Source organism: Anarhichas minor, unplaced genomic scaffold, assembly GCF_050575085.1.
Source record: "Anarhichas minor isolate MPS153535 unplaced genomic scaffold, ASM5057508v1 ptg000016l, whole genome shotgun sequence".
In the NCBI taxonomy this organism is placed as follows: Eukaryota; Metazoa; Chordata; class Actinopteri; order Perciformes; family Anarhichadidae; genus Anarhichas; species Anarhichas minor.
The window spans coordinates 1400378-1413060 of record NW_027466462.1 but is presented as its reverse complement, the minus strand read 5'-3'; the positions used below and the strand labels follow the sequence as shown (position 1 = coordinate 1413060).

The 12683-nt window shown below is 44.2% G+C and overlaps 1 protein-coding gene across 1 annotated transcript in view; it reads right to left on the bottom strand.

Moving 5' to 3' along the window:
• Positions 1-12683, bottom strand: part of shroom4 (shroom family member 4) — a 44138-nt gene that overhangs the window by 30295 nt on the left and 1160 nt on the right. The gene's annotated exons all lie outside the window — the stretch shown is intronic.

The following is a 12683-nucleotide window of genomic DNA, read 5'->3' as shown; positions in this document are numbered from 1 at the left end:
GTTTATTATTATTTATCAAAGCAAAAATAGTTTGGAATCTGTGAACATTATTTTCACACTGGTATGACAAAATACCCAATTTAAAAAAAAACTCAAATATTGAAGTTAATGCATTATACACGGTAGACTTAATATGTTTAGATTTTAGTGTTTTTATGTTTGAGGGACCAACACCGCATGAAATGAAATGGATTTAACAAAACTTTTTTTGTGGCGCCCATAAAGCAGAAATTAAAGCAGCAACACATTTATATACGAGTACAAAACAATGTCAACATCTTGTGCAGTTATTTAAATAACTCAAAGAGCTAAGAATGTAAAAAAAAGACATTTTTAGAGAAGCTCTGACTGATTTTGGAATGATTTGGTGTGACGGAGAAGGCTGGATAACATGATTACTGTGGTTTTATTCTCCACATTTCACACCCAACAAACAGCAAACAGGATCCTATTCAAGACTCTGTTTCTTCAGCATCTCTTTCAGATATCAGAGCCAGGTGAATGCCACCATTGACCCGGTTAATGCAGTTTAAAGACGCCTCGGGGGCTTATATATATATAAAGGAACAGATTCCTGATTACGGAGTGTAAAAATGGAGAGCAGACGTGCCGCTCCCTCCATCATTCACTCTCTCTCTGCAGAAATCAAAGGAAGGCCCGGTCATGGAAACACGGGTCTGATTTTACGCTGGCAGGGTTTTTACAGACGCCGGCGGGGAGCTTTGCCTTCAGAGCATCAATCATATTCTAACTTCTGATGCCGTCACGAAGTCTGACTTGTAAAAGGTTCGTGTTTTATCTCTGATGCTGCTGTAAGAAGAAGATTTAAACCGGGCAGCTTCACGGCTTCGTTTAAAGACTCATCTCTTCTCATAATCTGGCAAAGAAGAAACGAGAGAAACAGAGGAACAAAATAAAGCTTTTTACACGCACACACACACACACACACACACACACACACACACACACACACACGGAGACAAGGAAGGGAAGAGGAAAGGGGGGAAAAGAGGAGGATGGGGAAGGTGAGGAAAAGCAAGAAGAAAACTATGAAGAGAGGATAAAACACAAGGAAAGAGGGAAGGGAAGAAGGGAGGGTGATGAAGATGAGGAGAAAAAGATGTGGAAGGAAAGGAGATGAGGGTAAAGTACAGGAGAGGAAGAGGAGGAGGAGGTGGTTTTTATATCCTCAACCCAGCGAGCAGCTGTGCCGTCACTCAGGAAGTCATGAACCAGAGCTCATTGTTCTCACAACGGGAAGAAGAAGTTCAGATTCTAGGGTTTAGAAATGATCGTGTGACAAACTGCAAAGAGTTTAACACACTCAGCAAAGTGTGTGACCGTTAGAAGGTGTGTGTGTGTGTGTGTGTGTGTGTGCGCCATGCTGCAGTGGGATGTCCAGACAGGGTGAGGTCATTCCAGGCACCGTGGAGACGAAGAAGAATGCCCTCTTTATGTGCTGAGACACACACACACACACAGGTCCGACACACCCTTTTATTTTTAGATTCGAGGGGTGACTTCATGCTGTGTGTGTGTGTGTGTGTGTGTGTGTGTGTGTGTGTGTGTGTGTGTGTGTGTGTGTGTGTGTGTGGGGCACGGTGCCCATGATTGTGCACTAGGGAAAAAAAACAGGATTCCCCATGCTGGTCACAGGTTGTCATCACTAGGCTATCACCTGACACACACACACACACACACACGCACACACCGAACAACAGCCTCTTTATCAAAAACTGAAACGATCCTCTCCAGCCTGAAGATCATTAACAGCGGGGTACAAAACGGTGTGTGTGTGTGTGTGTATTTGTGTGTGTGTGTGTGTGTGTACCACTGCAAGGCGGTTACCTAAACACGTGCATGTGAAACCTCTCATTACCAAAAGGTTGAGACTGAGAAAATTAGTAGTTCTGTGGATAACACCACACACACACACACACACACACACACACACACACACACACACACACACACACACACACACACACACACACACACACACACACACACACACACACACACACACACACACACACACACACACACACACACACACACACACACACACACACACACACACACACACACACACACACACAAAATGCTCAAAAGCTCTGGCAGTGAGCAGTTTGGGAAAAGTCATGTCATTTCTTTCACTGTGAAGATACACAATTTAAATCACATGGGTACACATTTGTACAACACACACACACACACACACACACACACACTCGACCGCTGGAGAGAAATAAAGTGAAGGAAACAGTTTCTCATTTGTTTACATGAAGACAACCAGAGAAGGAAAAGTATTAACCCGCAAAGAGATCGGAATCACTGCGTCATAAGTTTGAATGAAACAAGTTTAAAGAAGACAATTCAGCACACGCACACACACACAGACACACACAGACACAGACACACACACACACCTCAGACTTCAGGGGAAGAAACGCTGCGACAGCCGAGCGGTGGGATGAAAGAGGAGATAATGAAGCGTTGCGATGATGCGTCCTCGCAGCCTAAATAAAGCTGAGACTGAGTCTCAGGAGCTTCAGCTCCAGAACATCCGACGAGTTATTCTTTTGGTGGGAGAAGCTATTTCAGGGTGTTCACTTCTAAGCTCCCAGGACCCCCTGCTGCACATATCAGATTCTCACTCCCGCTGTTGTCTGCTCGGCCACCGTTCAGCTCCCAAACATAATGTCTGGACTGAGGGGACGGTTCAGAAGGAGCTCAGGAGCCGGAGTTTTGACGCCGCCGGTTGAACTTTAATTCCAGAGATGCTTCTGGAACAAGACAAAAGTCTGAGTCACAACCAGGTCAAGGACTGTGGAGGCAACATACCCACCACCACCTGAGCTCACTCTGTGTTTTTTGTAGTGTTTCCTTATTTGAGTGTAAGAACAGAAGGTTTGTATGTTTTCAGTCCTCTAAGAAAAATCACGAGGAACTTTCTTTTTGTGCCGGTTCTTAGTGTCTCTGAGCACCAGAGTCCCTTTAGAAAACCACTCATTTTACTGCAGCGGGGGGTCTGAGAGTCTGACCCCTCTCCGTCCTGGTTCTGGTTCTCCCGGGCCTCCCTTCCCTCCAGCGGGTCCAGCATTACGTCCTGGGTCTCCAGCAGTGAGGAGACACTGAGCTCTCTTTAAAATTGACATATTTGTAATTCATGGCACAATTTAAACGGGATCAAATAATTATTTGTCTCTTGCCATTGACTAGAGAGGAGAAGAAAGGAAAGAAGGAGAGAGGAGAGGAGAATAAAGTAAAGGAGGAGAGAGGAGAAGAAGCAAGAGGAGACAAGGGGAGAAGAAGTGAAAGGAGACAAGGAGAGAAGAAAGGAAACCGAGAATAAAGGAAAGAGAGAAAAGAAAATAAGGAAAGGAAAGGAAGCAAAGGAGAAGAAATAAGATGAAAAGAAAGGAAATGAAAAAAGAGGAGAGGTAAAAGGAAGGAAGGGGACACATGGAATTGAAAGAAGGTAGGAAAGGAATGGAAAGGTAAGGAGACGAAAGGAGACGGAGACGAAATAAAAGCAGAGGAGTGGAAAAGAGAGGAAAGGGAGGAACAAAAAGGGAAGGAAAGGAAACAGGAGATGAAAGGAAAGTTTAGAAAAGAAAAAGAAAAGTTTCTCGCCATTTATACATTTTCTAAATTTAGGTCTCATGGTGGTCAAGGGGGCGGGACTTCCCCATATGGCCTTATAGCTCCAAACTTCACCAGATTCAGGGTTGGACTCTCCTCGTGGCTTCACAGGTGAAACCAGGTGAAACCAGACCGCCCTTTATCTCAAAGAGTTCCTGTTCTCCATGTGGGAGAAGCAGAGGATGCTCACATGACTCCTCGTCTCTCTTCAGAGCTCTGAGGAGGAAGCACCCTCCCTCAACCTCTGGCCTCCGGTCTGAGCCTTCAGAGGTCCTCCTCTTCCTCACGCCCACGCTCACACAAGGCCTCCTTTATCAGGAGGAGGAGGAGGAGGAGGAGGAGGAGGAGGAGGAAAAAGATCCCACGCTCACACCGACAGAACCGAGAGCACCAACAGATAGATGTGTTTGTGTCCTTAAAGGGTCTTCAGCGGGACTCTTAAAGGGAGCAAACAGGACAATGAAGCCCCAGAAGGAGAAGCGTTCTCTGGGTGAAGTCTGCAGCGTGGAGCAGACAGAAATAAACAGCTAGAAGCACAATAATTAAATAATAAAATGACAATAATAAACAGCACTGAATGGGTGAATCCTAGTTATAACTTGGCGTTAGTTTATTTACTTTATTTGCTGATCTCATGAAGATCAATGCAGAGCAGAATCAGGTTTAAAACACAAACAATAAAGATCAACACTGTCCTCACTTTCTGTGTTTCCTCGTCGCCGCCAAGCGTTCCTCCACTTAGCCGACTCAGCGGTTCCTTACGTTTGTTTTTAAATCCAATAAAAACAGTTTTTAACCACTCAGACGCTGAACTGAATGCTGGGAGTTTAGAGTCAGAGTCGAGAGAAGAAACGCGATTACAAAGAAAACAGACGTCACTGAGCCCGCCCACGGCGTTTGATTGACAGCTGATCTCCAGGAAACCCGAGTGCTTCACACCAAAGACGTTCTCGCCACCTTAAGCTCCAGTTAAACCATTAAAACCGGACTTTAATCCGGGAAAACAAGCCCCTCGTCACACACTCAGAGCTGACGGCCACATCAAAGCTCTACTACCCAGAATGCTTAGCGAAAGGAGCCCCCCCCACCCCTGACCCCGAAGACACGCCGGACTGTCAGACCCTTAACCCTCAACCGTCATCCACACATCATAAAGACCAACACTCCAACTCCCATAATCCACCACAACAACCCTACACACACACACACACAGGTCTGTGTACATGTACACACCAAAGGGGAAAAAGTCTATTTCTGGGGCTGGATTAGAGCTCTTTGGGTTGATATGGGGACGCCACAAACACACACAACTTAGAGGTTTTCTGAGGACACTGTGAGCGAATAGAAACACAATAAAAACATTAAAAACACACATAAACGCACACTAATCTGGTCATGCAGTTTGGTAATCTTAAACCCCTTTTCTGTTCACTTGTTTGACCCGCTTAAAGGCGTGTGTAACCACAGTGACTGTAAACGCTGGATTAACACATTTCATTTCCTGTAATCTTCACAATAAAAGTCCCGCCGCTAACTCTTCCTCCCTGCAGTATTAGCAGACCTGTTGTTATTGAATAGCCGCTAACAAAGCACCGCTAATTCTGTGATACACAGGTTTCAACTCCTATAAATTCTTCACAATAAAAGTCCCCCCCCCCCCCGTTAGCACTTCCTGTATTCTTCACAATAAAAGCCCCCCGTTATTTTTGCTCCTTAATCTCCCTCACTGCAGTTTTAATATACCTCATTTTATTGAATACCTGCCAACAAAGAGCCACTAATTCGGTGATAAACACATTGCATTTCTTGTAAATCCTTCACAATAAGAGTTCTCCCGTTATCATTTCATATATCCTTCACAATAAAAGTCCCCGGTCAAATTCCTCTGCTTATTCTTCCTCCCTGCACTATTAGTAGACCTGTTCCTACTGGAGAATAGAAGCTGATAAAGCGGTGTGAGCTTAATGTTACATGTAGCTTCATTAAAAGAGAGATTCTGGTGTTTTTCACGAACAAAGCTTCTCTTGTTTGCTTCCACCTCTCATGCCCAAAACCACAGTGACTAATTTAAATGCTGCTTGTCGTCATGTGTTGTTTTGTCTGTATGTTCATGATGAAGAGTTAGAATGTGGACCCCCCCCCCCCCCAGTCATGATTATGTAAACAGACATTAAAAACACCGTTATCTTCCTTTAAAGTAAACGTGACAACGTCGCCTCATGATGCTGATCTCAGGCCGTAAAGTCCGGCCTCAAGCTATTTATTTCATCTTTTTATGGTTCGTGGGAGAGTTGAAATATATACCACACACACACACACACACACACACACACACACACACACACACACACAGTATGGAAGCCATTAGATCCGGTGACCAGCACAGACAACGGCAAAGGTTAAAGGGTCGACGGGCTGCGTTGATCCATCAATGTCGTGTGTGTCTGTGTGTGTGTGTGTGTGTGTGTGTGTCCTCATTATCACACATGCGCGCAGACTTAAAAAAGGGTGAAACATTAACTTCTTAACGTGCACTAAGTGACCCCTTCACTGAAATCTGTTCTAGACACAAGGAAGCACATTGTGTGTATTTTTACTTTCTGTCAGATCAAAGCTGCTTCGCCAGCTCTCTCCATTCTTTTTGGCCTATCTGGGCTTCCATTCAAGTATTTTTATGAGAGTGATGACGTATCGCACTGGAAAAATCAAGGCCCCCCCAAAAATAAATAAATCAAAATCATGTGTTTTGACGAGAAAGACGTCTTTTGATCGTAGATAAAGAAAGTATCGAACATTTAGAGAACTGATATTTGGTTTGGAGTTTATTTCCGTCACCAAAACGCTTCTCTATCTCCTTATTTTTAAGTGAAACTTTAACTTTTAAACGATGGGTGCACAGCAAAACTGTCATCAAATGAGAACTCTTTAAAAAACTAACCGTTTTAGGGTTCAAATGCAATCTAAACGTAGTTTTTGGTGAGAAGAGGAGAAGTTTTCACAGCAATATAAACTAGCGATGTGTTCAAAGGCAGACGAAAAGGCAGGAAATGTGGCAGCTGTGTGGAGACATCTGAAACCTTCTGCTCTGTCTGTCCTCGTCTATCTTTTGATCCATTATCTCTCCGTCCACCTCTTGTCCATCGATCAGCCTCCAGCTAGAGACAAACCCACGCTCTCTCTTCTCTTCTTCTATTTAAATCTACTCGTCTTGCGTCTTCACAGATTTTCATGCATGGCACATCCCGTCTTCATTGGACCTTTTTATCCTCCTTAATCCACCGTCTTCCCCTCTGTCCTCCTCACATTTCCCTCCGTCCGTCTGTCCCACTTCATCCGTCTTTCCTATATTTCACTCTCCGTCCACCCCCATCACGTCCAGTCTCACGCAAACTCAAGCCGCTTCATTTTTCACGTGAAAATACAGACAATTACACTTTAATGACCCTTTAATGCTCACTCGGTTCGTTTGAACTTTCCTTTAAGAAAAGAAGCATTTCTGCAGCAGTAAGGAGTCTCTGACAAAGAAGGAAGACGTCAGAATAAAGTGAGATTAATATCTGGGTTGTGGCTTTTGTAAAAACTCGATACCGTCGCAAAACCTGCAATGAAAAGCAACTTTCTTTGCATGTTTTCAACACTTTTTCTTTCCCAAAGTCCAAACCACAGCGAGGGGTCGGCTATCCCGGCATTAAGAGTTACTCACGTTAAACTTGGTTAATTTGCCGAGATTTAAGTACAGTTCTAGCATCTCATAGTGGTCAGAGATGTTCTTAAAGAGGCTTTAAATCATTATGAAAAGAATAGAATTCAAGACACTAAATAAACATAAACCCCAAAACCCTGCCAGCAGGATTGAAACGCATGTTTTCTTTCAACAATCGGCAAAACTACACCGTTTATCACAGTCAGACGCTGCAAAAAACAACATTATTGTCAGATTATCATGTTTCCGACAGTCCTTGAACACATCATGTGCAACGAATGCTTTGTCAGAAAAAGCAACCAAATCAAAGCTTAAAATTGTGATATTTTATTGTCATTCTCATTTAAAGTTTTGCCAAAAATAAACCGTTTGCTTTAAACAGATTCTGTTAAAAACATTAAATTGTGAGCTCCTCAGAGCAACTATGAAGCCATGATTGATTCATCTGAGACCAACAGTCATGTGACAACAAATCAGTGAATCTTTGACTGAACTTCTGCTGAACACGGAGCAGAGAGGAGAGAGGCTGTAAACATGTGAATCGTTCTTTACATTGGTAACACTTGAAAACCAGAATCACTGAAACCCAAAAAATGAATGAAACAATGCGAGCAAACTCCTCATAAACCTCTGACCACACCCTCCTCCTCCTCACTGCTCCCACAGCTTCTCCACTCACAGCTTCCATTCCTCCCACGAGGAGAGGACGTGAGTAAGGGGGGAGGAAACGACGCCACCGAGGACAGACGGGAGGGACGCCAACCGAACCCAGGAAACAAAGACGGTCCCGTGTCCTTCTGGACCACAAACTGGAGCCGACCTGCCAGCGTAGCCACGATGAAAATACTTTGGTGTTAGCACGGCGACGTTGCAATAAACTGTAAACACGTGAACACAGACGCACGGAGAACGCTGTGATCCTAACAGCCCGGCTTAATCCAACATAATAGAGTAGAAACTGTTTCTATTAAACTATTAAAACTCTAAACAAAGGCTTCACTGACTCCAGGTGTTTGTCATCTTGACTCTTACAAACGGGATTCTTTGTTTTTGTTTTAAATAGAGCTTAAGAGAGAGAGGTTGGAATCCTTTCCACTTTCACATGTTCACACCTCGCGAGCTCATAAAAACAGTGCCTGGCTGAAAGTGAAAGTCAGAGCGGGTTTGAAGCCCTCTGAGACTTTCACACCCCTGAAGGCTGCTCTGATGCTATTCGGACAAAGCAGCTGAATTTATTTCACAGGACAGATTCTTGTATTTGTTCTGCCGCTGCTGCACTCGTCACCTCCTTTAAGCACCTTTGTGGGGAAAAATCCCCCAAACAACACAGAACACAGAACACAACGGGGGGGGGGGGGGGGGGGGGGGGTCCTCAACACATCGAGATGCAATATTGGTGTAAACTGAGAGACAGGGACAACGTAGCTGAGGTGTGTGTGTGTGTGTGTGTGTGTGTGTGTGTGTGTGTGTTGCCCCCCCAGTGAGAGGGTAAAATGCAGAGTCGCACAAAAACAATAAGAACAGCAGCGGCCTCAGGTCAGGACTTCTACACCCCCGACACACATACACACACACACACACACACACACACCTCCCATGTATCTTAAATATCTTCTTCCACTTTCTCCATGACACACACACACACACACACACACACACACACACACAGTTAATGCTTTACGTTTGAGGGTCTCTGTACCGACACACCTACGCATAGAGAGGTTGTTATTTCAGTGTGTGTGTGTGCAGACGTAGCCTAAAAGAAACAGCTAAAGGCTCCACAGATCAGAGATAGACGCATTCCAACCCCACCCTGACACACACACACACAACTTATTTAACAATCTTTTCCTCAACCTAACTAAGTAGTTTCCTGTGAAAACGGAAGTTGTACACGCGTTGCTGGATTTCCGTAGAAAAAACGCACAAAGAAAATGAGGATATCGCACGGACCGTCGTCTACAGATACGTTGACTTCTAACGACCACTCCTGCCAACTAAACAGAGACAGCGTGCTTTAGCAACCATCAGATCTTCAGTCTAATGCATTAATAATGCCAACCTATAACCAACAACCTTAAAGCCGTCTTGTATAAAGTTACATCTCAGGTACACACTACCGTCCTGTATTCTAAACGGTGAGTTTGTCAAACGTCCGACGGTCCAAACTGATTTAATAAAGAGTGTTTTGCTCATTTTCTCTCAATGCAAAACTCAACATAATGTGTTGGAAACATGAATACACTCTGAATTCTTTCTGTCTCTCTCATCAATATGCTCTATTGTGCTCCACTGCACTGCTGCAGAACAGATGTTTTCGGTTAGTAAGGACAGTTATAGCAAAGCACACACACACACACACACACAGTAGAGACAATAGCATCTCTATCTGATGGCCTCCTCATCTACCCCCTGCAGAGCAGATTGCTACTGGAGGCTACCTTTACTGGAATGTAGGTAGCAACACACACACACACACACACACACACACACACACACACACACACACACACACACACACACACACACACACACACACACACACACACACACACACACACACACACACACACACACACACACACACACACACACACACACACACACACACACACAGCTGTTTACCAACCCAAGACATTTGGCTGCATACCTTCGACCACATGTCAAAACATTATTTTCTAAAAAAACAAATCAGAGGATCTTTGTTGCCTCTTTTTTGGGCAAATCAAATTCCAAACATGCATCTGCTGGAATTCCCCCTACAGAAGAAGAAGAAGAAGAAGAAGAAGAAACCCTTTCAGCCCCAAATATAAAACAGGAGACTCGTGGAGCAGTTAGAGTTCAGTTTAAGGATGTTTTAAAAACCCTGCATCACATATTCAGCGACTTAGTCTGCATGAAAGACGGTTAACAACATAATCAATCTTTATAAAAGGAGTGTTAAACCCATTAAATCCACCAAAAACTAATCTGCATGAATCCAACACCAGACAACAACAATCTGCGAAGAGATTCTCTCATTGAAACTTGAAAATCTGACTAGAATAGAAGGAATCTCCGTCTGTCCTTTGGTTTACTTGAACCGAATTTTATCCGTCCCTGACGCGAAAATCTGAAAGCCGTCCGTCATTTAGCTTGCAGGATTGGGAAATCCCACATTCAGAGAGTCTGTTAAAGTCCAATTTGCCAGAATTTGTACGACACCGTCCGTCAAAATGGCCGCTGTAGTCCTTTAAAAATACCTCGACAAATGCTGTTTGACTTCAAGATAAATTCACGGCCACATAATCACTCAAACCTAAAACATGCCACCAAAGATGTTCACACACGGGACACATGAAACCACATCATCCAACAACCGAAAGAAACGACCAAAGAATGTTCTGTCAAATACAACAATGGGAGGAAACTCACCACTCTGTCGTAATAAATGTCACAAAACACACGGGAAGACATCTTGAAGAAACCTTATTTGTTCTTATTTGCAACCTTTACGTGTATTTCCACCGACAGATGTTCAACAGGCTGATAAGGCCGACTCTCTGAATGGCTGACTGAGAGCTAATGGCTAACATCTAGAGCAGATAAAACACCTTTAAACTCAGCTCATCTGCTGGCTGCAAAGACAACAAGTAGTCGAGTTGGATAATTATGTGTATTGGACATGTATGAACACACACTCACACACACACACACACACAGTGGTACTTTGTTATGCTGCTGGAGGAATGTTGACCAAATGGCTTATATCCCTCTGCTGTCTCGGACTCCCCTCCCCCCCTCCCCAAAAAACATGGACATCCTGAAAGGGCAACTGGCACATTTTCATGCACTCAATGTCTCACACACACGTTTCAACCAACAGCAGAGTCTGGCTGGTAGCTGGCTCTCACATGCACAAAAACAACACTTTAATAATCTTTTTAACGCCGACATAAATCAGGGAGAAGTAGCTACCACTAGATTGATAATAAATAATCTAAATATAATACATTTTTAAATGATATAACACAGAGAAAAGCTGCAGAATCAACACATTTGAGAAGCCGGAACCAACAAATGCGAGGCTGGTAACCATTTAGAGAAATTGGCAAGCAATCCCTCGCCTTTGGTTGCCATCGTTGCATCGCTCTTGCATTGCTGCACGAGTGATTTTTAAATATTGCCGTAGAACTGGAACCAGACAACGCTGCACATATGGAATTATGAAAAGAAAGATGTCGTCAAAATAACGCCACCGCGACGTCAAACATTGGTTTGTGCGTTGCCGTTTTTTGAAGCCTGGAGTTCATCATTCCGGCAATCGCCATCTTGGTTTTTGCAACCAGTCGTTGAACACGCCCTTTTTTAAGGCGAACAAAATGCCACAATTACCATAGTGTGAATATCCTACGCTGTGACTAAGAGCGTGTAGATGAAGCATGAAGTTTAATTTTGTTCTCATTTAGCGGCTGGCTAGTTAGCTACCTGCTGCTAGCTCGTTTTCAATGCTAACTTTACGCCGACTACAGCCGGGAGCTGTCGTGTTCGTCATCTCTCCGCCCCTCGCACACTTCTTTTTGTTGCATTTTTCAAAACCATGCAGTAATATCTTTAGAAAGAGTGTTTTCAGGAGGCATAAAGAACGCTCCGGCAGCCATATTGGAGGTCTTCAGCTCTTTACTCGTCCTCCACTGTCTCTCTGCAGTGAGAGGATTATGACTGTACTCAGCTGTGGTCCTTACAGACACAGTGAACCTCCGTGCGGAGGCTGAAGGAAACTCTCTAAACCTAAAACACATCATGTCTTTCTCACACACACACACACACACACACACACACACACACACACACACACACACACACACACACACACACACACACACACACACACACACACACACACACACACACACACACACACACACACACACACACACACACACACACACACACAGTCCGTGTTCCTGCCTTCCTCCTCCTTTCCTTCAAGGTCTTAACACTTAATCATTAAACACTTTGTTTTTTCTTCTGCATATCATTTTCCCGTCCGGCCCTCACCGCCTGAGCTACTTCATACCGTGTGTGTGTGTTTTAACTAGCCACTGGACACAACACAGCCATCGAGCACAGTTTGATTTTTATCTCCTTTAAGCAGTCCCAGTCACATTTTCCCAGGGGCTGCTCTATGTGTGTGTGTGTGTGTTTCCAGATGACTGAGCCAGGCTTTTCCATTCCCCGCTGTGGTGCTGTGGTGAATATAGAAGTAACCCCCGGGCCAACATTTACACCACCGGCGCTGCTGCTGCTGCTTCTCAACAGAGAGAGACGGTGAAGGAAAGACTGGAGAGCAGAG